Source organism: Bufo gargarizans, chromosome 5 (genome assembly GCF_014858855.1).
Source record: "Bufo gargarizans isolate SCDJY-AF-19 chromosome 5, ASM1485885v1, whole genome shotgun sequence".
NCBI classification, from domain to species: Eukaryota; Metazoa; Chordata; class Amphibia; order Anura; family Bufonidae; genus Bufo; species Bufo gargarizans.
Window position 1 is genome coordinate 70,557,022 of NC_058084.1, and position 27,400 is coordinate 70,584,421.

Genomic DNA, 27,400 nt, shown 5'->3' on the forward strand with positions numbered 1-27,400 from the left:
ACATAGGGTCATTCAGAATAACTTCACACACACGCTACTGTGCATTTCCAAGTCTAATTCTGTCAGTAAATCCATACCGGTCACCCAGCGCCTAAATACTAGGCCTCAAATTTATATCCCGCTAAATCTGTCGTTACCGCTGTACTGTTCTGGCTGGGCAAGTTATTTAGTGTCCGTCAAAGCACATTTTTTGTTCTGGGTTGAAAAACAATTCCCAATTTAGCAATTTCATAATTTAGTGGTTTCTGCTATATCAGAGCTATTTGAAATCTATCCCTAAAAGGGTATATAATATTCAAGGTGCACATAGGGTCATTCAGAATAACTTCACACACACGCTACTGTGCATTTCCAAGTCTAATTCTGTCAGTAAATCTATACCGGTCACCCAGCGCCTAAATACTAGGCCTCAAATTTATATTCAGCTGAATTTGAATACAATACATTGGGCCAAACAATATTTTTGTTGTTGTGGTGAACGATAACAATGAGGAAAACATCTAGTAAGGGACGCGGACGTGGACATGGTCGTGGTGGTGTTAGTGGACCCTCTGGTGCTGGGAGAGGACGTGGCCGTTCTGCCACATCCACACGTCCTAGTGTACCAACTACCTCAGGTCCCAGTAGCCGCCAGAATTTACAGCGATATATGGTGGGGCCCAATGCCGTTCTAAGGATGGTAAGGCCTGAGCAGGTACAGGCATTAGTCAATTGGGTGGCCGACAGTGGATCCAGCACGTTCACATTATCTCCCACCCAGTCTTCTGCAGAAAGCGCACAGATGGCGCCTGAAAACCAACCCCATCAGTCTGTCACATCACCCCCATGCATACCAGGGAAACTGTCTCAGCCTCAAGTTATGCAGCAGTCTCTTATGCTGTTTGAAGACTCCGCTGGCAGGGTTTCCCAAGGGCATCCACCTAGCCCTTCCCCAGCGGTGAAAGACATAGAATGCACTGACGCACAACCACTTATGTTTCCTGATGATGAGGACATGGGAATACCACCTCAGCATGTCTCTGATGATGACGAAACACAGGTGCCAACTGCTGCGTCTTTCTGCAGTGTGCAGACTGAACAGGAGGTCAGGGATCAAGACTGGGTGGAAGACGATGCAGGGGACGATGAGGTCCTAGACCCCACATGGAATGAAGGTCGTGCCACTGACTTTCACAGTTCGGAGGAAGAGGCAGTGGTGAGACCGAGCCAACAGCGTAGCAAAAGAGGGAGCAGTGGGCAAAAGCAGAACACCCGCCGCCAAGAGACTCCGCCTGCTACTGACCGCCGCCATCTGGGACCGAGCACCCCAAAGGCAGCTTCAAGGAGTTCCCTGGCATGGCACTTCTTCAAACAATGTGCTGACGACAAGACCCGAGTGGTTTGCACGCTGTGCCATCAGAGCCTGAAGCGAGGCATTAACGTTCTGAACCTGAGCACAACCTGCATGACCAGGCACCTGCATGCAAAGCATGAACTGCAGTGGAGTAAACACCTTAAAACCAAGGAAGTCACTCAGGCTCCCCCTGCTACCTCTTCTGCTGCTGCCGCCTCGGCCTCTTCTGCTGCTGCCGCCTCGGCCTCTTCCTCCGCCTCTGGAGGAACGTTGGCACCTGCCGCCCAGCAAACAGGGGATGTACCACCAACACCACCACCACCACCTCCGTCACCAAGCGTCTCAACCATGTCACACGGCAGCGTTCAGCTCTCCATCTCACAAACATTTGAGAGAAAGCGTAAATTCCCACCTAGCCACCCTCGATCCCTGGCCCTGAATGCCAGCATTTCTAAACTACTGGCCTATGAAATGCTGTCATTTAGGCTGGTGGACACAGACAGCTTCAAACAGCTCATGTCGCTTGCTGTCCCACAGTATGTTGTTCCCAGCCGCCACTACTTCTCCAAGAGAGCCGTGCCTTCCCTGCACAACCAAGTATCCGATAAAATCAAGTGTGCACTGCGCAACGCCATCTGTAGCAAGGTCCACCTAACCACAGATACGTGGACCAGTAAGCACGGCCAGGGACGCTATATCTCCCTAACTGCACACTGGGTAAATGTAGTGGCAGCTGGGCCCCAGGCGGAGAGCTGTTTGGCGCACGTCCTTCCGCCGCCAAGGATCGCAGGGCAACATTCTTTGCCTCCTGTTGCCACCTCCTCCTTACTCGGCTTCCTCCTCCTCTTCTTCCACCTGCTCATCCAGTCAGCCACACACCTTCACCACCAACTTCAGCACAGCCCGGGGTAAACGTCAGCAGGCCATTCTGAAACTCATATGTTTGGGGGACAGGCCCCACACCGCACAGGAGTTGTGGCGGGGTATAGAACAACAGACCGACGAGTGGTTGCTGCCGGTGAGCCTCAAGCCCGGCCTGGTGGTGTGTGATAATGGGCGAAATCTCGTTGCAGCTCTGGGACTAGCCAGTTTGACGCACATCCCTTGCTTGGCGCATGTGCTGAATTTGGTGGTGCAGAAGTTCATTCACAACTACCCCGACATGTCAGAGCTGCTGCATAAAGTGCGGGCCGTCTGTTCGCGCTTCCGGCGTTCACATCCTGCTGCTGCTCGCCTGTCTGCGCTACAGCGTAACTTCGGCCTTCCCGCTCACCGCCTCATATGCGACGTGCCCACCAGGTGGAACTCCACCTTGCACATGCTGGACAGACTGTGCGAGCAGCAGCAGGCCATAGTGGAGTTTCAGCTGCAGCACGCACGGGTCAGTCGCACTACAGAACAGCACCACTTCACCACCAATGACTGGGCCTCCATGCGAGACCTGTGTGCCCTGTTGCGCTGTTTCGAGTACTCCACCAACATGGCCAGTGGCGATGACGCCGTTATCAGCGTTACAATACCACTTCTATGTCTCCTTGAGAAAACACTTAGGGCGATGATGGAAGAGGAGGTGGCCCAGGAGGAGGAGGAGGAGGAGGAAGAGGGGTCATTTTTAGCACTTTCAGGCCAGTCTCTTCGAAGTGACTCAGAGGGAGGTTTTTGGCAACAGCAGAGGCCAGGTACAAATGTGGCCAGCCAGGGCCCACTACTGGAGGACGAGGAGGAGGAGGAGGTAGAGGAGGATGAGGATGAAGCATGGTCACAGCGGGGTGGCACCCAACGCAGCTCGGGTCCATCACTGGTGCGTGGCTGGGGGGAAAGGCAGGACGATGACGATACGCCTCCCACAGAGGACAGCTTGTCCTTACCCCTGGGCAGCCTGGCACACATGAGCGACTACATGCTGCAGTGCCTGCGCAACGACAGCAGAGTTGCCCACATTTTAACCTGTGCGGACTACTGGGTTGCCACCCTGCTGGATCCACGCTACAAAGACAATGTGCCCACCTTACTTCCTGCACTGGAGCGTGATAGGAAGATGCGCGAGTACAAGCGCACGTTGGTAGACGCGCTACTGAGAGCATTCCCAAATGTCACAGGGGAACAAGTGGAAGCCCAAGGCCAAGGCAGAGGAGGAGCAAGAGGTCGCCAAGGCAGCTGTGTCACGGCCAGCTCCTCTGAGGGCAGGGTTAGCATGGCAGAGATGTGGAAAACGTTTTGTCAACACGCCACAGCTAACTGCACCACCACCTGATACGCAACGTGTTAGCAGGAGGCAACATTTCACTAACATGGTGGAACAGTACGTGTGCACACCCCTCCACGTACTGACTGATGGTTCGGCCCCATTCAACTTCTGGGTCTCTAAATTGTCCACGTGGCCAGAGCTAGCCTTTTATGCCTTGGAGGTGCTGGCCTGCCCGGCGGCCAGCGTTTTGTCTGAACGTGTATTCAGCACGGCAGGGGGCGTCATTACAGACAAACGCAGCCGCCTGTCTACAGCCAATGTGGACAAGCTGACGTTCATAAAAATGAACCAGGCATGGATCCCACAGGACCTGTCCGTCCCTTGTCCAGATTAGACATTAACTACCTCCCCTTAACCATATATTATTGTACTCCAGGGCACTTCCTCATTCAATCCTATTTTTATTTTCATTTTACCATTATATTGCGAGGCTACCCAAAGTTGAATGAACCTCTCCTCTGTCTGGGTGCCGGGGCCTAAATATATGCAATGGACTGTTGCCATTGGTGGCTGACGTGAAGCCTGATTCTCTGCTATGACATGCAGACTGATTCTCTGCTGACATGAAGCCAGATTCTCTGTTACGGGACCTCTCTCCTCTGCCTGGGTGCTGGGCCTAAATTTATGACAATGGACTGTTACAGTGGTGGGTGACGTGAAGCCTGATTCTCTGCTATGACATGCAGACTGATTCTCTGCTGACATGAAGCCAGATTGTCTGTTACGGGACCTCTCTCCTCTGCCTGGGTGCTGGGCCTAAATTATGACAATGGACTGTTACAGTGGTGGGTGACGTGAAGCCTGATTCTCTGCTATGACTATGCAGACTGATTCTCTGCTGACATGAAGCCAGATTATCTGTTACGGGACCTCTCTCCTCTGCCTGGGTGCTGGGCCTAAATTTATGACAATGGACTGTTACAGTGGTGGGCTGACGTGAAGCCTGATTCTCTGCTATGATATGAAGACTGATTCTCTGCTGACATGAAGCCAGATTGTCTGTTACGGGACCTCTCTCCTCTGCCTGGGTGCTGGGCCTAAATTTATGAAAATGGACTCTTACAGTGGTGGGTGACGTGAAGCCTGATTCTCTGCTATGACATGAAGACTGATTCTCTGCTGACATGAAGCCAGATTGTCTGTTACGGGACCTCTCTCCTCTGCCTGGGTGCTGGGCCTAAATTTATGACATGGACTCTTACAGTGGTGGGTGACGTGAAGCCTGATTCTCTGCTATGATATGAAGACTGATTCTCTGCTGACATGAAGCCAGATTGTCTGTTACGGTACCTCTCTCCTCTGCCTGGGTGCTGGGCCTAAATTTATGAAAATGGACTCTTACAGTGGTGGGTGACGTGAAGCCTGATTCTCTGCTATGACATGAAGACTGATTCTCTGCTGACATGAAGCCAGATTGTCTGTTACGGGACCTCTCTCCTCTGCCTGGGTGCTGGGCCTAAATTTATGACAATGGACTGTTGCAGTGGTGGCTGACGTGAAGCCTGATTCTCTGCTATGACATGCAGACTGATTCTCTGCTGACATGAAGACAGATTCTCTGTTACGGGACCTCTCTCCTCCGCCTGGGTGCTGGGCCTAAATATATGCCAATGGACTGTTGCACTGGTGGCTGACGTGAAGCCTGATTGTCTGTTACGGGACCTCTCTCCTCTGCCTGGGTGCTGGGCCTAAATATCTGACAATGGACTGTTGCATTGGTGGCTGACGTGAAGCCTGATTCTCTGCTATGATATGAAGACTGATTCTCTGCTGACATGAAGCCAGATTGTCTGTTACGGGACCTCTCTCCTCTGCCCGGGTGCTGGGCCTAAATTTATGACAATGGACTGTTGCAGTGGTGGCTGACGTGAAGCCTGATTCTCTGCTATGACATGCAGACTGATTCTCTGCTGACATGAAGCCAGATTGTCTGTTACGGGAACTCTTTTTTATTAGAAAAATACAAAACTTAACAGACAAGAAAAAACAAGACAAAACAGAACAGCTTCTCAGCTGGCCCAGCCTCACTCATACTCACATTCATACCAACACCCTATAAAAAACTATATACAAACTGCTAAAAAAGAAATGAAACTTACTTAGCCGGTTCAGCTGTAAAACCCAAAAAAGAAAAACTTGACTACTCGTCAATAAACCAGAAAAGCAAATAAGACAAATAAAACAATAATAATAATAGTACAAAACAAACAAAAAAATATTTTTTTTTTCCATCACCAATTTTTTATTTATTTATTTATTTATTTTATTAATATAACACATAAAGCAAAACAAACCTCCCCTCGCTAATCTAGCCCTAACCCCCACTACCTACTCCATCACCCTTCACCCAAGGCTGACCTCCGCCTCACGTCTCTCTCGTGTCCGCATAGTCCGAGGCCAGCCCTACCTCCACCACCCACATCTAGCCCCTCGCCCCATGTCCACCCATGTCCGCATAGTCCAGGGCTAGATGCAGGCCTCCCACTTCAATACACACATAAAACACTTAAAAGCACAAATAAAAGACCCCTTCCCTCACCCACCCAACCTAACTAGCCCCAACTCATTCTATCCTAATAAACAACATAAACAACATAACTATTTAACACACACTGCAAAATATTTTAATATACAGAACTACCCGAAGGCCCAAGCTCGGTCTCTGTAAGCCTTTCTTCAAAGCTCAACATCCCACAAAACAAAAATCTACGGTGAAAGCATCAGCCCACCACCAGGAAACGTATGACTAGGCTAGGGTACGCTAAAAGCAAAGCCTCTCCAGAGGAGAGAGGCCCTACTGGTACCCAGTCTCTCATACTCCAAAGAACGCACCTTCACCAGGTCACCCAGAATGTTCCTACATACCACGTCCACTGGGAGGACTTTCTGCTGCGTTGAAACTAAGCACCGTGCATTCCACGTGTAGAACCTAACCACTATACTGACTAAAAACATGTGCACAGGTCCCTTCTACCAATGTCTCTGAGCACTCCATAAGCCCACTCAGCATAGGAGAGGCTGGCTAGCCGAGGCCAGCTAATGGAAGCTCCCACCCGTTGGTAAACCTCTGTATTAAAGGGACACTGAATCAGGAAGTGATCCATACTTTCCAGTATGGAGCCACACTCCTCCCGGGGACAACCCCTTTCATCAGAGTTCCTGTATTTCAAGTTGTCCCTCACATACAGCCTCCCGTGAAAGCAGCGCCAAGCCAAGTCCCAAAACTTCAAGGGGATCCTTGCAGAATTTAGCAACTGTAACCCCTTGTCTAGATCCCGGCTTGGGCAATCCCTGAGGGCCAGGGGCTTCTGGAAGTGGGACAACAAGACCCTCTCGTCAAGGGACCTCCTTGACAGAGTCCTGATCTCCCTCACCTCCAAACCCCACCGGCGGATCACCTTCAGAATCGGGGTGACGTAAGTCGGAAGATATCCGTGAGGCGTACGCAAGTCCTTCACTTGCCCTCCTGTCTCCCATTCCTGGAAGAAAGGCCGAAACCACCCCCGGCAGGAGACTACCCACGGAGAAGCCCTCTCCATCCAGAGGTTCGCCAGATTCGCTTTAACAAAGGTGTTTACAAGAAACACCACGGGGTTGACCATAGATAACCCCCCTAGTCTCCTCGTGCGGTAAGTCACTTCTCTCTTGATCAGGTTCAGTCTATTCCCCCATAAGAGCTGGAAGAACAGACTATAAACCCGAGTCCAGAGAGGCTCTGGCAAGATACACACGCTACCCAAATAGATAAGCAAAGGGAGTAAGTAGGCCTTGATCAGGTTTACCCTTTCCCTGAGGGTCAAAGACCAACCCTTCCACTGGTCGACCTTCTGAGCGGCGATCTTAAGCCTGTCGTCCCAATTTTGAGTGGGATAGTCCCCATGGCCAAAATGGATGCCTAGGACTTTGGCTGACGACTTGGGCCCTGGGAGGGTGTCCGGGAGATCAAAAACTGGATCACCCCCTCCCAGCCAGAGAATCTCACACTTATCCCGATTGATCATGGACCCGGATGCCTCCGAGTAGCGATCCACTTCAGACATCACGTACTCCGCCTCCCCTCTCGAGGATACGAAAATGGTGACATCGTCAGCGTACGCTACTACCCTCAGAGTGGCTTCCGGCGCCGCCCGATCCATCCCGACTCCCGCCAACGGTCCACGATCGATCCGCTTAAGAAAGGGATCAATCGCGAACACGTATAAAAGCGGGCTCAAAGGACAACCCTGGCGGACGCCAGACCCAACCTCAAAAGAGCAGCCAGACCAACCGTTCACAAGCGGGAAACTCTCTGCCCCTGCATACAAGATCTTTAACCAATCGACAAACCCCCCCGGCAGGCCATACTTCAGAAGGACCGACCAGAGGTACTCATGGTTCACCCGATCAAACGCCTTTGCTTGATCTAAGGACAGCATGTACCCCCTCCAGTAGCCTGCTCTACTCTGCTCCACTGCCTCTCGGACACCGAGTACAGCACTAAAAGTGCTGCGGCCTGGAACCGAGCAATGCTGGGCCACCGAAAGGAGTTGGGGTGCAAATTTTACCAGCCTATTAAAAAGTATCTTGGCCAGAATCTTTCTGTCCGTATTAAGAAGTGCTATGGGACGCCAGTTCTCAATACGGCTCGGATCTTTACCCTTTGATAGAAGGATCAGAGCTGACCTCCTCATTGACCGAGGCAGAGTGCCCGAGGATAAACACTCATTGAATACCTCAGTCAAGAGGGGACATAAAGAGTCCTTAAAGGTCTTATAAAACTCAGATGTTAAGCCATCCGGGCCTGGCGACTTCTTCAGAGCTAACCCTTCCACCGCCAGGATAACTTCCTCCTTCCTGATCTCTTCTACCAAACCGTCAAAAGAGAGGTGAGCTCCTGACTCAGGGGTGACCCCAGCCAGGAAAGCCGACATCTTGTCCCGATCCAGATCCCTCCTCCCCAAGAGGCACGAGTAAAAGGATCTAACGACTTCCAGGATCCCTGATCTGGACCTGCTCAGAGATCCCGTACTATCGACCAGTCCTGTTATTAACTTACTCTTCACTGACATCTTACAATTTCTGTAGGGGTCGGGCGAGCGGTACCTCCCAAAGTCCCTCTCAAAAACTAAAGATGTGTGCCTATCATACTGGCACCTCTTGAGCAAAGATTTCACCCTGGAGATATCCTCGCGGCTACCACCAGTCGAGACCAGATGCTCGAGTTTCCTCCTCAGACCCTGATACAGGCGGTACCTGTCCAGGGACCTGAGGCTCGAGAGCCGGCGGAAGAACCTTGCAGCCCGATCTTTGAATATCTCCCACCACTCTGACTTAGTATCACAGAGATCCAGTAAAGGTACCTGACTCTGAAGGAAGTCCTCAAAGGATTGTCTCACCTCCGCTTCCACCAAGACACCCGAATTCAGCTTCCAATAACCTCTTCCCATTTGGGGGGATTCTGAAATATTCAGAGAAAACATAATCAAACAGTGATCTGAGAATTCCACCTCCACAACCCTTAAGGGCGAAAAGGTAGCCTCCTCCTTCAAATAAAACCTATCTATTCTAGACCTTACCTGACTACCTCTATAGAAAGTGAAACCCCCGTGGCCTGGGGTATGCCTAATGTGGACATCCTCCAGACGAGCCTCACTAGCTACTCTATTCAGAAAAATACTATCATAAGTCAGCCGGTTTCTGGTGCCTCCCCTGTCTTGGGGCCTTGTGACAGTATTAAAGTCCCCACCAAAAACCACCTGCCGGCTTGTAAAAAGGAAAGGCTTAATCCTCATAAAGAGACATTTCCTGTCCCACCTGGACTGGGGCCCGTAGATATTAATCAGGCGCAGTTCCTGTCCCTTCATGAGGACATCCAAGATCAAACACCTCCCCATTTCTAATTCAATTACTCGTCGGCATTCTACCGGTGCGGTAAAAAGGACCGCCACTCCGCTATACGGCTCAGCCGCAAGAGACCAGTAGGAGGGCCCTGGTCTCCACTCCCTCTTGGCTTTATAAATCGCTGCCAAATCTGGCAGCCTGGTCTCTTGCAAAAACAAAATGTCAGCTTCAACACGGCTGAGAAAATCGAAGGCTGTGAAACGAGCCGCATCCGACTTAATGCTGGCGACATTAATGGTCGCCAGAGTCAGCAGAGCGGGTACCGCCATAAAGAGTAGTTAAATTAGACGGCCTTCTTCCCATCCTTCTCCCCCCTCCCGGGTCTGCCTTCTAGAGCAGCACGACCTCTCTTGAGGGAGATAGTGGTATCCATCTCTGCCACCACCACCTCCCTCTGCGCACCACTCCTGGCTTTCTCAGTCTCAGGGCCCGGTTTTGCCACCCCTCCTGAGGACCTTGCATCCCCACCAGAGGGGGGTGCGGGGCCCCCTGAAGGCCCTCCCTCCTTCGCCCCCGGCCCCTCACCTTCAACCCCCTCCTCAGCAGAGGAGGCAGAGGTCTCATCCAAGATGAGGTACCGGTTGGAGAGCTCCAGAGGGGAGCCGGTTACACCTTCCCTGGCAACTTTGGTCGGGCTAGATCTTTTTTTAGTACGCCGTTTCCGTCTACTTTGGGACTCTGCCCCACTACCCTCTGCAGAACTTTCGTAGTGCGAGGACAGAGTCTCTTCGGCCCGGTCCAGTCTCTCAATCTCCTCCTCCAGCTCGCTGCCCCCTAGGGTCTCGGATTCAGGAGGGGCAGTCGTTTGGGAAGGAGCGGGCATCACCCCAGGACGAGGTTCCTCCCCCTCCCTCTCCGCCTGACGCCTCTCTCTCCGCCTCTGCCGGGACGGGTTGTTCCGGTTCCTCACTGACCCCTTAACTCCACTGCCTTTGCCAGTACCCGCCTCAGCCGAATGGACCTCCCGGCCCGCTCCTGCATGAGCTCGGGCCGCATTGGCCTCAGAGAGAGGACAGCGACTGAAGGGGTGCCCGAGCTCCCCACACAGGTTGCATCTAATCTCCTCACAAGATGCAGCAAGATGACCAGTCCCCCCACACAACGCGCACTTCTGCACTTGGCAGCTGGCGCTGAAGTGTGTGGGGCTGCCGCACTTGTGACAGAGCTTAGGCTGCCCCCTGTAGAAAACCAAGATCCTGTCTCGGCCGATAAAGGCAGATGATGGAATGTGGGAAACTGTACTGCCCAGACGCCTAAGCTTGATATTAAACGTCCAGGCACCCGACCAAATGCCAAACTCGTCCAGGTTTTTAGCTGGTATTCCCTGGACCTCTCCATACCTTCCCAGCCAGGTCATGATGTCAATACAAGAGAGCGACTCGTTACGGGTCAGAACGGTCACTCTCTTGACCTCACTCTGGCGGGTTATCGCTTTTGCAACGAAACCACGCCAGTCCGGCATGTTCTTCACCAGCTCATATCTGGACCAGAAGAGCTCAAGCCCCTCCGGCCGGACAAAGCTGATGTCAAACTCCTTGGAGCCAAAAGGATGGATCAAGGCAAAGATGTCAGTAGCCTTGAAACCCATCCCAAGCAGGAGCTCCACTACCCTCTTTCTAGTAGGGCAAGCTTCATCGCCACTCCACTTGAGACAGACCACATTCCGTCTGGCTCCAGGGCGGGTTGTGGGTGAAGACCAGGTGGTCTCGCCCCCGTTCTGTTCTCGGAAGGCCCGAACGCCATGTCTGTTGAATCAGAATGAACAATCCACCTTCTCTCCCTCTACGGAAAAGGAGCTCTCCCCCTTTTTGAGGGCCTCCAACAGTCGCCGCTGCAAGTCACCATTACCAGGCTCTGAGAGTGAGGAAGCCAAAGAGGCCAGCCCCTCCCCCCCTACGGCCGCAGCCACACTGGCATAACTTCTGCCAGGCGCCACGGACGCAGGAGGGGCAGCAGAACCGGCTCCCCCCCCCCCTCTGCTTGCCTCAACTGTCGCACCGGATCCCTCTGAGGGGGCCACACGGGGGGACCCCGCCACTTTTCCAGCAGCAGGGCAACCCCCCGCATTCACCCCCCCATCGGGACCCGGAGCGACCCCTAAACTAACACCCCCTCCATGACCCCTTTGGGTGACCACTTTTTCAGTAGTCACCTTTACAGGGACTAGCTCAATCACATCGGACCTCATACACACTGCTGGGCTAGCTGACACTTTATTTACATCATTTACATTGCTTTTATTTATATCGTCACTTTTAACCTTTTTACCCCTCTTATCCTTCCCTCTGCTACCACCTGCCCCACACAGAACCTGGGCACTGGTGGTCACTACCCCCACCTCCCCTGCGCTTGATTCAGCGCTGGGGGCAGAGGCAGAAGCGGAGGGAATGACACCAGTGGCCACATAGGCGGCCATGGAGGAGGGGGAGACACATCCCCTCCTCCTAACAGTTGTTCTTCTTGAAAAGCGCCGTGCCGTGGCACCACTGTGCTCAGCAAGCCGATGCCCTTCACTCCTAAACTGTCCTTTAGGAGCGCCCTTAATCTCATCCAGGGACACACCGACAGACACGTCCCCCGGACCGCCCACCACCCCCGCAGCACCGCTCTCCGCCACCAACACTGCGGCGCAGGAGGGCGGAGCAACGGGCACTACCGGAGCAGCGGGACCGGAGGAGAAAACAGGGAAACCTGGAGCCTTCTTTATGGGAGAGAGGGGAGGAGCGCCGGCCACGGCAGTCGCCCCCACCACGTCACTCCGCCGCAGGTCCACCACACACCCATTCAGTGTGTTTAGGACCGCGGCGGGGACGGGCGGGGTCAGCCGCGTCATCGGAAAGCCCCCCCCACCCTCCGAACTCGCCGCCCTCAATGCCTGCGTGTTGGACTTTTCAGTCCCTCCTTCTCTGGGGCCGCCCCCACTACTGCAAGTGAGGACGGCGTCCTCCGCCATCTTGGACACCTCGTGTTTTTTCTCCCCGGTCCCACAGCAGAGACCGGGGCTGGGAGGATGGTGGGGGTTGCAATCCAAGCAGCCTTTTCAGCCTGCCCGGATTGCTGGGGGTGAGAAACATACACATATCTCACCTCCACTCTGCTTTTCTCTTTCTTCTTTTTTCCCTTCTTTTTTTTCTTTTCAATATCTTCATCCTCATCTGGAAGTTCTTCTCCAAACAAAAAAACTGCCTTCATGGAGCCGGGGTGACTCCAAGCGTTTAATCTCAGCCATGAGCCCTCCCCCGACTCCACTACTTCCACTTTCAAATTCATCTTCTGAGCTTGTGAGAGGCAGGCACACCTGTTCAGCTGTGATCCCAGTGTCCATGGCCTGCTCCTCTTTCTCTGTCTTTCTCTCTGCCTTTTTCTCTGCCTCTGGTTCTTCCTCATCGTCTGGGGGGTCAGCCATTTGCAGACTTCCCTGGGCCATGACGAAAAATCTTTCCTCGTTTTTTAGTTTTTCTTGGAAGGGACCACTACTTTCCAGTATAATTGCCCTCCTTGCTTCCATTTCTTTTATCTTTTCTTTTAGGACCTTTATCCTTTCTGATATCTCAGGTCTTTTATTTTTTGAAGCCTTGTACGCCTTTACTCTTTCCAGCTTAATGTCGCTTCTGAGCTTTTTTAAGGCTTTGCCAGCGTCTTCATATTCCCTGAGGTAGGCCGCAATACGGGAGCTGTACATGGAGACCGATTCCTGGGGCCTTTTGATGCTCCAGTCAGTCTCCATCCTCCCTGGCCCACCCCAAGGAACACTCCGCTCACCTGCAGGGTTACCATCCACCCTCCCGGACTTGCTGGTGGTCTTCACAGCTCCGCTCCCAGGGGCTGCAGGGGACACCACAGCATGACCCCTGCTCGATCTTCTGACCGCTGAGACGGATGATGGTGTAGAGGCCGGTAACTCGCCTCCCCCACCTCCCGCCGGCCTACCCCGGGAAGCAGGATCCTGGGTCCCAACTGGAGACATAGCTCCAGGCCTCCACCAACTCCCTAAGGAGAGGCAGGGCCTGGGCTGGGGAGAGGTGCTGAAAACTCCCCGCAAGCCTGGAGCTCCTCCTGGGAAGCAGATGTTAGAAAACTCCCCAGAGAGACCCACACTGGAAGTTCCAGGAGCTCAGTGGAAACACCTCCTCACTCTGTGGCTGCAGGAACCAGACACGCCCCAGTCTGATTCTCTGTTACGGGACCTCTCTCCTCTGCCTGGGTGCTGGGCCTAAATTATGAAAATGGACTCTTACAGTGGTGGGTGACGTGAAGCCTGATTCTCTGCTATGATATGAAGACTGATTCTCTGCTGACATGGAAGCCAGATTGTCTGTTACGGGACCCTCTCTCCTCTGCCTGGGTGCTGGGCCTAATTTATGACAATGGACTGTTGCAGTGGTGGCTGACGTGAAGCCTGATTCTCTGCTATGACATGCAGACTGATTCTCTGCTGACATGAAGACAGATTCTCTGTTACGGGACCTCTCTCCTCTGCCTGGGTGCCGGGGCCTAAATATCTGGAATGGACTGTTCCAGTGGTGGGTGACGTGAAGCCAGATTCTCTGCTATGGGACCTCTCTCCAATTGATTTTGGTTAATTTTTATTTATTTAATTTTTATTTTAATTCATTTCCCTATCCACATTTGTTTGCAGGGGATTTACCTAAATGTTGCTGCCTTTTGCAGCCCTCTAGCCCTTTCCTGGGCTGTTTTACAGCCTTTTTAGTACCGAAAAGTTCGGGTCCCCATTGACTTCAATGGGGTTCGGGTTCGGGACGAAGTTCGGATCGGGTTCGGATCCCGAACCCGAACATTTCCGGGAAGTTCGGCCGAACTTCTCGAACCCGAACATCCAGGTGTTCGCTCAACTCTACAATTATACCAATGAATTACAGGATTATCTTTGTATGGCACTTAAATTCTTATTAAAGCATAATTTTTTTATGTTCAATGGAGACTTTTTTCTCCAAATATCTGGAGTCTCCATGGGTGCGAAATTCTCACCATCAGTTGCAAACGTTTTCATGGCATGGTGGGAGAATCAGTTTTTATTTTCTGAGATTAATCCTTTTTTTGCTTCCATAAAGTGGTATGGACATTACGTTGATGATTTGTTGTTGGTGTGGAGAGGAGATGTGACGGACATACCATTTTTTGGCAACTATTTAAACCAGTGCATGGACTCTATTAAGTTTTGCCTATTCTAAATCCTTTTTGGATCTTTGCATTCGAGGGAATGTAGTCATGGGAGTGGTTCAAACTTCCACTTTTAGAAAAAATACTGCAGGCAATACCACATTCCTGGCTACATCCTGTCATCCCCCCCATGTGGTAAAAAATATACCAAGGGGAGAAATGTTTAGTGCTAGACGCAGCTGCTCTGATGATGCGGTATTTTTGAAGGAGGCACAAGCTGTTGCAGGGAGATTACAGGCAAGGAAATATTGCTATAGAAATATACAGGATGCTATCATGTCAGTTAAGTCCAAAGATAGGTACAACTTGTTTTTTCCCCAAAAAGAGTTAACAGAAACCCAACATAAAAACAAAGTGAAAAAAAAAAATAAGAATAAAAAATCTAAGAAAAATGTTGGCTCCACTTTAGGCTACTTTCACACTAGCGTTCGGGCGGATCCGTTCTGAACGGATCCGCTCATAATAATGCAGACGGAGGCTCCGTTCAGAACGGATCCGTCTGCATTATATTTGCAAAAAAAAGCTAAAGTGTGAAAATAGCCTGGGACGGATCCGTCCAGACTTTCAATGTAAAGTCAATGGGGGACGGATCCGCTTGAAGATTGAGCCACATTGTGGCATCTTCAAACGGATCCGTCCCCATTGACTTACATTGTAAGTCTGGATGGATCCGCACGGATCCGCACGCCTCCGCACGGCCAGGCGGACACCCGAACGCTGCGGATCCGCTCCATTCAGACTGCATCAGGGCTGGACGGCTGCGTTCGGGTCCGCTCGTGAGCCCCTTCAAACGGAGCTCACGAGCGGACACCCGAACGCTAGTGTGAAAGCAGCCTAAGTTGGGGATAAACCAATTACCTTTGTGACTACTTACAGTGAAGAATATACAAAGGTATGTGACATCATCAGAAGTCACTTACCAGTTCTGAATGGCAATCAGGGATGGGACGGGATAGTGTCCTCGGGTGTAAGGTGTGTGGCACGCAGGGCACCTACGGTGGGACAAAAGATCAGTCCGAGTTTGTTCTATGATCAAGCCAAAGGTCACCAGTCCTGGTTATCTTACAAAGGCAATTACGAATGCGACAGCAATAGGTGCATTTGCTGTGGACATATGGATGTCAGTAAAAGCATCACGTCCACAGCTAATGGTAAAACCCATAAAATAAATCAGCTTTTGAATTGCAACACTGACTTTGCAGTGTATGTGATCACGTGTAAAGAATACCAGTTACAATACATGGGGTGCACTGCAAAGCAGATAAAGACTAGGGTACGCAAACACCTCTCAGATATTCCTCATTTCAAAACTCGAAATATTTCTGCCGCAAGTTTACACTTTGCAGTGGTTAACAAGCAGAATACTGCGGCTTTTCAGTCCAGGGAATAGAGAAGGTGTCGCGCCCGATTAGAGGAGGAGACCATAAGCGCAAGCTCCTGAGCAGAGAAGCATATTGGATGTTCAACCTGGGAAGCTGCGTACCCAGTAGTATGAACAAAAGATATGACTTGATTTTACAGTATAGATAAATGTAACTGTTTTTAGTTTTTCTATTCCACAAGTGGGCTGTCCTTGCTGAGGCTTTCTTTTCCCTCCCCTTCACTAACAGGTGATATATGTTAATTAATCAGCACCAGGTGTTTTCCTTGTTTTAAAAGGAAGTGTTTTTTTCTTTTGTCACTATGTATGTCATGATTAATACACTTTTTGTGAGGCAAGGTAACAAGAAATAGCCGTTTTGGCACCGTTTTTATTTTTTGTTATTTACAACATTCATCTGACAGGTTAGATCATGTGGTATTTTTATAGAGCAGGTTGTCACGGACGCGCCAATACCAAATATGGCTTTTTGTGGTTGTTTGTTTCAGTTTTACATAACAAAGCATTTTTTTCTTAAATGATTCTTTAGTGTCTCCACATTCTTATAGCCATAGTTTTATTTATTTTTGGGGCGACTGTCTTATGGTTTGATTGGCACTATTTTGGGGTGTGTATGACTTTTTGATCGCTTGCTATTACACTTTTTGTGATGTAAGGTGATAAAAAATGGCTTTTTTTTTACACAGTTTTAATTTTTATTTTTTTACGGTATTCACCTGAGGGGTTAGGTCATGCGATATTTTTATAGAGCAGGTTATTACGGACGCGGCAATACCTAATATGTATACTTTTATTGAATTTACTTAAGTTTTACACAATAACAGCATTTTTAAAACAAAAAAAATGATGTTTCAGTGTCTTCATATTCTGAGCCATAGTTTTTTTTATTTTTTGGGCGATTGTCTTAGGTAGGGTATGATTTTTGTGGGATGAAATGACGGTTTGATTGGCACTATTTTGGGGTGCATATGACTTTTTGATCGCTTGCCATTACACTTTTTGTGATGTAAGGTGACAAAAAATAGCTTTTTTTACACCGTATTTATTTTATGGTGTTCACCTGAGGGGTTATTTCATGTAATATTTTTATAGAGCATGTTATTACGGACGCGGCAATACCTAATATGTATACTTTTATTTAATTTACTTAAGTTTGACACAATAACAGCATTTTAAAACAAAAAAAAATGATGTTTCAGTGTCTTCATATTCTGAGCCATAGTTTTTTTTTTTTTTTTGGGCGATCGTCTTAGGTAGAGGCTAATTTTTTGCGGGAGGAGGTGACGGTTAAATTGGTACTATTTTGGTGGGCATACGCCTTTTTGATCACTTACTGTTGTACTTTTAGTGATTATTTTTTACAGTGTTTTTTACGGTCGATACGGATACGGCGATACCTAATATGTCTACCTTATTTTTTTTTCCCTATTTTGTACCATTTTTTTTTTAGTTTACTTAGGGGAATCTACGTTTTGATTTTTACTTTAAACTTTTAATTTTTTTGGGGGGGAAACTTTTTTTTCACTTTATTTTTTGTCCCACTTTGGGACGTCAACTTTTGGGGGTCTAATCCCCTTTACAATGCATTCCAATACTTCTGTATTGAAATGCATTGGCTGTATGTGTAATACAGTGTGTATTACTCATGTAGCTTCCTGCCTGTGAGATCTAGGGGGCTGGATCATACAGGCTCTTCACCAGAAGGCAGCGCCTATGCCATCGGGTCCACATTACAGCAGCACGGGGACCCGATAGCACTGCCGACCGCCCATGGCAATGGCCCGTAAAAGTTGTAAACCGCAGGTCTGAATTCACCTGCGGTTTGCAGCGATCGCCGACCCCCCCCCCCCCCCACACACACACACATTGTCCCAGGGTGCCTGCTCAATGATTTGAGCAGGCACCTTGTTCCGATCACTGCCCGCCGAACCTGTAAGCCCTGTGTCCTTAAGAGGTTAAAGGTTATAGTCACCGTTGGGGGATTTTGTTTTAATTATTGCATTGTACTCACTTTGAGCTAAAAATATATTTTTTAATTGGTCTTTATTAAAAATATGGCCTCCTTTTTTTCTGCACAGAGCTAACATGCTATAGTAGCATCCTTTGGATTTTCAGTATTTTCCATCAGACCAGGAGCTGACAGACTCCTTAGCTCTGATCTCTGAACTTATAAACACTCATTAAAGCTTGTTTTTTATCTTACTGATAAGAATGTGGCTTAAATAAGTGTTTATGACCTCTCAGTAGTTTAGAGATAAGATTTATTAGAAATTGAACACAGCTAGAAAAACAGTTAACCCTTTGTGACAGAACAGCTCAATATTTTAATTAAAGGCTAATTAAAAAAAAATATTTAGCCGAAAATGAGTAACATGCAATCATTTAAAAATTGCCTTCAAAGGTGTACATAGCCTTTAAGTCTTTAGGCTAAAAACATTTGGGGCCATTAGTAGAATGGTTGTGGAGGTTAGACAATCCCTTTAAACAGGGCTCTTTAGAGCTATGAAAGCAAACAGCTACTTATTTTACCTTTGAACATTGCAATGCTATCAAGATGTTGCTGTTACAGACTTTTTGACTTTTTTCAGCGTAAAACATTAACTAGCTTCTTAAATCTCACAAAGCCAGGGTGAGCATCATGACTCACTTTAAAAGCATGACCCCATATATGCCTCTGAAGTCACAAATTATAATTTCATCCACGTAGGTTTATTCATAGATTTTTTCGATGACAAGATACTTCAGTTCATAAAAGGACTTTTTGTGTTAAATGAAAAAAAAAAAGCACTTGTGCATGAAAGACCATATATACCATATGCTTAATTTATTACCAATAGATATGATAGCGCTAGCACATCTGGAGGCAGGTTAGAAATCTAGAACGTTGTTGTCAAAAAACGATATTAACATGTCAAATGGCATAGCACATGCTGTTACTTATTGTCTCCACCTGGAAAACCCAACGGTAATTGCGAAGCATCTACAATCAGTCCTTCACAAAATAACTAGATAAAAGAAATATGCAACAGATCCAATCTTCTAAAAGAAAAAAAAGAAGACTTCCTCACACTAATGTATTTAATCAAAAAGCAGTTTGTATACTGCATGGTTTAGGGGGGTACTGGTTCTCCAACTGACGAGGCACAGCCAGTGGCAATCATTATCCTATCACCATGCAAACCAAACAAATGCTTGGAGCCCCAGAAATCAGGGTCTCCCCTGCTTGTCACAAGGGGTTGACTGAAGAAAACCACTAAAGAGGTGCACATAATCCTGTGCAGCCGATTCAGCTACAGAGGGGCCCCTCCCAGCTGTAGCAGAAGTGTTTAGGCTTGACTTTGAGGGTTCATTCACATGACCGTAAGTGTTTTGCGGTCCGCAAATTGCGGTTCCGTAAAACATGGATACCGGCTGTTGTATGTTCCGCATTTTGCGGACTGCACATGGCCAGTGCTATATAGAGAATGCCTATTCTTGTCCATAATTATGGACTAGAATAGGACATGCTGTATATTTCTTGCCGGGCTGCAGAACTACGGATACGGATAGCACACGGTGTGCTGCCCGCATCTTTTGCGGCCCCATTGAAATGAATGGGTCCACACTCGTTCCACAAAATTGTGGAATGGATGCAGAGCCATTTATACGGTCGTGTGAATGCACCCTTGGGGTACGGCCACACCAAGTGTTTTGGCAGATCTGCCTGCGAGATTTTTATGCCAAAGTCAAAATATAGGTTGTAGCATGAGCCCCGCCCCACACTTGACCTTAAGGGCACAATTTACATATGGCACGAAGTGTATGCAAAATGAAAAAACTGAGAAATTTCCAATTAAAGGAATACTGTCACCATGAAAATGCGAAGTAATCTGCAGGTAGCATGTTATAGTGTGGAATTTGCTGAACCATTTGATGCAGGGCAGCTTTAACCATAGGGCGAACGGTGCAGCTGCACAGGGCCCCCTCTGCGGCACATCATGTGACCAAAAGTGTTTATCTATGAATTCTCGGGCAGCCGAAACACTGTGTTGTCTAATTCCACCCCCTGTGATCAAGTGGATTTTGAAGTACAGGGCACTGGGTGATGCCTGGCTTTGCCTCCGGCTGCACGGGATGAGGTCTGACCTGTCCCCGTCTTCTCCTGTCCTCTCTGCACTATAGGGGCCCCATCTTCTGTGCTTCTATGCCTGAACGCAGGATTGTACCGATGGAGTATCAGGTGCCGTTCTGTGTACTCTTGCTGGTGGCAATTATCTTTGCTTAGTTCACATTGCTGAACGCAGTTTTACATTAGAGGTTTCTCGGGTACATGATGATTTTTTTTTTACCTGCCCAGAGCTCCCATAACACTGTACATTTTTGCCCCATATGACATCTATGTAGGCAATGGCATTTATTTTTATTATTACATTTTATTCTATTGGTCTTTATTGAAAAACGTCAACAGTTTTATATTCACAGCCTTGAAAGGCCACTTTGTTCTGCTTTACAGTAAATCCATCAAATAGCTACTCTGAAGGCTCTATCTGTAGCCCTTGTCTCTGAACTCCTGATTACTCATAACCACTCATTATAGCTTAATTTTTATCACATTCGTAGATAAGGGCAGATTAAGCAGCTTGCTTTTGGGCCGCAAAAAGCCCCACCCCTCCCGCTAAGTCCTTCCCTCTTTTCTTGCCAATTTTAAAAGTAGGGCAAATATGATGTGCACCATAACGAATGACTTTTTTGATGCCACAGTAAGGGCATAATAAAAACAAAGATTAATCTGCCCCTATGCTATCTTTATGTCGTAGAAATGAATACTTTGATGTTGGAATTTGTACATTTTTTAACCATAGACATTTATTAGTGGGTGGAATTATGGGTAATACTTTACTTTTGGAGTCACACATTGTTTCATTGGCTTGTGTAAGGTAATTATGTACTTATTACTTAATTGCTGGTTTACTGTGACCAATATTCACTATCAGTAATTTGTCTCAGGGTAAATGGATTAATATCTTGGAAGATGCAGAGAGGACGCAGCAGAAATGGCATGAAATCCGGGATTACTGGCATTCTTCATATGGGCCTAAGGAGATGTCAGAGAAGACTTTAGCACGTGGGTGTCCGCATATGTAATACATCCAACTCTCAGTCCATTGTATAGTGTGAGGATATACTGTATGTATGATTGATTGCTAGAAATCTATCTGGGTGATAAGCTGAGCAACTTGCTCCAAACTTATATTGCATATAGACTTCATTACATTCTTATCAGATATGGTTCTGACACTTTAAACAGCCATTGCCGCAGATTTAAGAAATATCATTGACGACATTGCCCTGACAGAGTCACATCATGTGTCATATTATATAAGGGCTCATTCAGATGGGAAAAAAGTTCATGTCTGGGTGCTGTCCAAGTGTAGGACAGAAAGCACCCAGACTAAACTCTAACCCAATACAGGCAATTGGGGCCAATTCATACTGTATGTCTCATTTTCCAAACGGACCACCATTTAGGTCATATATTCCCACAAGACATGCCCCTTCTAGTGAATAGGTGCATGAAAAAAGAGGAGTGCATTTTGATACAATCTATGTGAGGTCCCATTTAAAAAATTGCCAATTTTCTCCAGTCATTGCATGGATAGGTTGGAGCTCACTCCTCTAAATATGTCCTAAGATGCTACAGAGCTAACACTTAGGGCTTGTTCACACGACCGTGCCATGTTTTGTGGTCCACAAATTGCGGATCCGCAAAACACGGATGCCACCCGTGTGCCTTCCGCAATTTGCGGAACGGACGGCCCTTTATAGAAATGCCTATTCTTGTCTGCAAAAACTGACAAGAATAGGACATGACTTATAATTTTTGCAGGGCCATGGAACGGAGCAACGGTTGCGGAGAGCACATGGAGTGCTATCCGTATCTTTTGCGGCCCCATTGAAGTGAATGAGTCCAAACCACGGTCATGTGAATGAGACCTTACTCAGAGCTGGACTGGGAACTTAAAGTGGTCCTGGAAAAAAAACTAAAAGTGATCCCATGTTTTATGCAGGTACCAAATTGACAGAAGAAAGGACAACACAAGTAGGCAGAAGGCAGAACCAAATACAACAGTGCAACCCAAAATACCACCCTTGCAGAACCAAATAACAGTGCCGCTGGTCAGGTGAATAATTAATGCAGAGAGCATCAGATCCTTATGTACTTGGCAGGCAGCCATATGGAGGGCTTAGGTGGCCCCTCTGAGCATCAGGTCACCAGGAAATTTCTGTGTAGCGTCTATGGCCAGTCTGCCTCTGCACTTACAGTACAGGAGGGTTGTGGAGTGTGTGTGCCCTGTTATGACCCCTTAATTATGCTGTAATATATCTCCCATGCATTTGTGATTCTCGCTCCACATTTCCATCATTTTCTAATAATATCAGAACATTTGTGTAGCTAATGAGTCAAATATGTCAGCAGCTTTCTCCATTTATCTTTCTGACCATCCTGTCAAGGACGTAGCTACAGAAGGCTAGTTAGACATGTGCCAATGGGGGGCACTAACAAACCTCTTGATACGGGGCCAGGACAGCAAGTTGAATCTCTACCCTAGGAGTGGGTTTAGAAGTTCAGGAGCCGAGTCAAAAAGAGGATATAAAGATCCATCCAGCCCTCTTATCCATACATGAGAACAATACAGTAATGTATAGGTTAGATGTAATTTCAGATATATGATGAACTGCCATATGTAGCTCTAAATCAGAAGACGTCTCCCCAGAATTCCATAAAGTACAAGGTTTTGAGAAGAATTTAAAAGGGTTGTACAAGGTAAAAGAAACATGGCTTATTTCTCCTGCAAACAGCTCCACAGGTTGTGTGTGGAATTGTGTGATTTGCAATAAAAAGTATGTGAAACTTTTAGAATTATATGGATTTCTGCACAAATTGGTCATAAAATGTGATCTGATCTTCATCTAAGTCACAATAATAGACAATCACAGTCTGCTTAAACTAATAACACACAAATAATTAAATGTTACCATGTTTTTATTGAACACACCATGTAAACATTCACAGTGCAGGTGGAAAAAGTATGTGAACCCCTAGACTAATGACATCTCCAAGAGCTAATTGGAGTGAGGTGTCAGCAAACTGGAGTCCAATCAATGAGATGAGATTGGAGGTGTTGGTTACAGCTGCCCTGCCCTAAAAAAAAACACACACCAGTTCTGGGTTTGCTTTTCACAAGAAGCATTGCCTGATGTGAAGGATGCCTCACACAAAAGAGCTCTCAGAAAACCTACGATTAAGAATTGTTGACCTGCATAAAGCTTGAAAGGGTTATAAAAGTATCTCCAAAAGCCTTGCTGTTCATCAGTCCACGGTAAGACAAATTGTCTATAAATGAAGAAAGTTCAGCACTGCTGCTACTCTTCCTAGGAGTGGCTGTCCTGTAAAGATGACTGCAAGAGCACAGCACAGACTGCTCAATGAGGTGAAGAAGAATCCTAGAGTGTCAGCTAAAGACTTACAAAAGTCTCTGGCATATGCTAACATCCCTGTTAGCGAATCTACGATACGTAAAACACTAAACAAAAATGGATTTCATGGGAGGATACCACAGAGGAAGCCACTGCTGTCCAAAAAAAACATTACTGCACGTTTACAGTTTGCACAAGAGCACCTGGATGTTCCACAGCAGTACTGGCAAAATATTCTGTGGACAGATGAAACCAAAGTTGAGTTGTTTGGAAGAAACACACAGCACTATGTGTGTAGAAAAAGAGGCACAACACACCAACATCAAAACCTCATCCCAACTGTGAAGTATGGTGGTGGGGGCATCATGGTTTGGGTCTTCTTTGCTGCGACAGGGCCTGGACGGATTGCTATCATCAAAGGAAAAATGAATTCCCAAGTTTATCAAGACATTTTTCAGGAGACGTTAAGGCCATCTGTCCACCAGCTGAAGCTCAACAGAAGATGGGTGTTGCAACAGGACAACGACCCAAAGCATAGAAGTAAATCAACAACAGAATGGCTTAAATAGAAGAAAATACGCCTTCTGGAGTGGCCCAGTCAGAGTCCTGACCTCAACCCGATTGAGATGCTGTGGCATGACCTCAAGAAAGCGATTCACACCAGACATCCCAAGAATATTGCTGAACTGAAACAGTTCTGTAAAGAGGAATGGTCAAGAATTACTCCTGACCGTTGTGCACGTCTGATCTGCAACTATAGGAAACGTTTGGTTGAAGTTATTGCTGGAGGTTCAACTAGTTATTAAATCCAAGGGTTCACATACTTTTTTCACCTGCACTGTGAATGTTTACATGGTGTGTTCAATAAAAACATGGTAACATTTAATTCTTTGTGTGTTATTAGTTTAAGCAGACTGTGATTGTCTATTGTTGTGACTTAGATGAAGATCAGATCATATTTTATGACCAATTTGTGCAGAAATCCATATCATTCCAAAGGGTTCACATACTTTTTCTTGCAACTGTACAACCTGTGGAAAGATGTGGCGCTGTTTTTTAAGGAAGCAGCCATGTCTTCTAAGGCTACTTTCACACTAGCGTTGTTTTAATCTGGCGTTCAATTCCGACACTGGAACTGCCCGCCGGATCCGGAAAAACGTGTGAAAACGGATTACATTTGAATCCTGATCAGGCTTTCGATCACAATGGAAAAATGCATTGGAAAAAACGGATCCGCCATTTATGGACTTTAACTTTTTTTTGACATTTTTCGGGTTTAACATGCAAAAGCCGGATCCGTTTTGACTGAACACACGGGGCCGGATCCGGCGTTAATGCAAGTCAATGGAAAAAAAGCCTGATCAGGCGTTCAGTCAAAGTGTTCAGGCTTTTTGGCCGGAGGTAAAAATACTGCATGCTACGTTTTTCTGAAAAGCCTGATCAGTCAAAAAGACTGAACAGAAGACATCCTGATGCATCCTGAAGGACTGACTCTCCATTCAGAATGCATTAGGATAAAACTGATCAGTTCTTTTCCGGATTTGAGCCCCTAGGACGGAACTCAGCGCCGGAAAAGAAAAACGCTAGTGTGAAAGTACCCTTATTCTGTACAACCTCTTAATAAAGACTATTTCATGTATACTAGACTGGTTATAGTTCTAGTCACAAAAAAGTCACAGTCGGCATGTCGTGTTGAATTTTTACACCAAAAACTTGACGTATCTGATAAATGTCCCCCTATGTATTTCTAATACTCAACCATTTCTTGTATACTGGACTGGTTGTACTTTCTAGTCTCTTCCCTCGGTTACTGTTGCTATTGCTGGTTATCAGGTCACTGAACGGTGTGACATCACAAGTGACGTTATATAAGCAACTGACGAGAAGACATTCCGTTGAGGGTTGCAGTTGTCAGTGGAGTGCGAGTATGCTGTGCCTTATCCTCTTAATTATATTCTAAAATCGCCCCTCCCAGAGGCGAAGCTATAGGGGTAGCAGGAGGGACGATTTTAGACAAAGTGTGGCCCTGGGCAAAATTGAAAGTGGGGCCCCAAGTCCTGAAATATTGGACCAGTAGTCCTTCAGGATTTTGCAGGCATGGACAGCGGTTGCAACCACAGCAGCTGATTGTAGAATGCCACATTCTCTCTATTTGGCATTTCCACTGTAAGCTGCTGATCCTGCAGCCTCTTTGGGTATGTTCACACAGAGTATTTTCTGTGCTTAAAAAAATCTGCATCAGTTTTTTTTTGGACGTGTTTTATTTTTATGCATTTTATAACACACTTTTTTGATGCAGTTTCGGCGTGGATTTTCATTCCTGTCTATTTGTGGGGGATCCATGGATGACACGCTGTTATGGGTGGGGGATCCGTGGATGACATGCTGTTATGGGTGGGGGATCCGTGGATGACACGCTGTTATGGGTGGGGGATCCGTGGATGACACGCTGTTATGGGTGAGGGATCCATGGATGACACGCTGTTATGGGTGGGGGATCCGTGGATGACACGCTGTTATGGGTGGGGGATCCGTGGATGACACGCTGTTATGGGTGGGGGATCCGTGGATGACATGCTGAGGATCTGGCAGCCAAAATGTGTGACAAAGCTTTACAGGGGCCCTTATTAGCAGCCCTGGTCTGCTACCCCCAAGTAATGGAAAAAACTAACAAAAAAAACACCTAAACAATGCCGTCTTTATTAGTTTAACTAGAGCCCTCTATGGACCAGACAGCCATGTTGTAGTTGAACACCGCAGCACGGCCACTTCACAAGCACACTGTTTAGTGGTGTCCTAAAAGTGCTGCAGACCTAGCTCATGCTGGAGTCACACGGAGAGGACAGGGCACAAGGAGCTCATACAGGGGTAACAGGGAGCTTACATAGGGAACACAGACAGCACACACATGGGGCGCACACGACTCACACAGTGGGGGCACAGGGAGCTTACATAGGGAACACAGACAGCACACACCGGGAGCACAGAGGGCACAGGCTGTGCACAAAGTGGGCACAGGGAGCAGACAGAGGTGGAAAGGAAGCTCACAGATCAGTAACCATAAGTACTTGAGGGCAGTGCAGGGTAGAGATGTCCAGTTCTTGAAGGAATCGTTCTTTTGAATCCGCAGACAAGAATAGGCATATTCTATTAGTGCCGGCAATGTGCTGTCCGCAAAATGCGAAACGCACATTGCCGCTGTCCGTGGATCCGCAACACACACACGGATATGTGAATGGACCCTTACCTAGGTCTGGTGAGGGTACTTTCACACTTGCAGCAGAGGATTCCGGCAGGCAGTTCCGTCGCCGTAACTGCCTGCCGGATCTGGCAATCTGGACACAAACAAATGCATTGCAATACCTGATCCGTCTCTCCGGTGTTATCCGGAAAAACGGATCCGGTATAATTATTTTTTGCATTTTTAAAGGTCTGTGCATGCGTTTTGCCGAAACACTTATTGCCGGATCCGGCACTAATACACTTCTATGTAAATTAACCCCTTCAACCCCAGGCCTGTTTTCACCTTCCTGCCCAGGCTATTTTTTGCAAATCTGACATGTGTCAATTTATGTGGCAATAACTTTAAAACGCTTTTACTTATCCAGGCCATTCTGAGATTGTTTTCTCGTCACATATTGTACTTCATGACACTGGTAAAAATGAATTTCAATTTCTCTACTTTTATAATAGATAGTAATACCTCCAAAAATAGTAATTACTTTACATTCCCCATATGTCTACTTCATGTTTGGATCATTTTGAAAATGACATTTTATTTTTTGGGGATGTTATAAGGCTTAGAAGTTTGGAAGCAAATCTTGACATTTTTGGGAAAATTTCCAAAACCCACTTTTAAAGGACCAGTTCAGGTCTGAAGTCACTTTGTGAGGCTTACATAATAGAAACAACCCAAAAA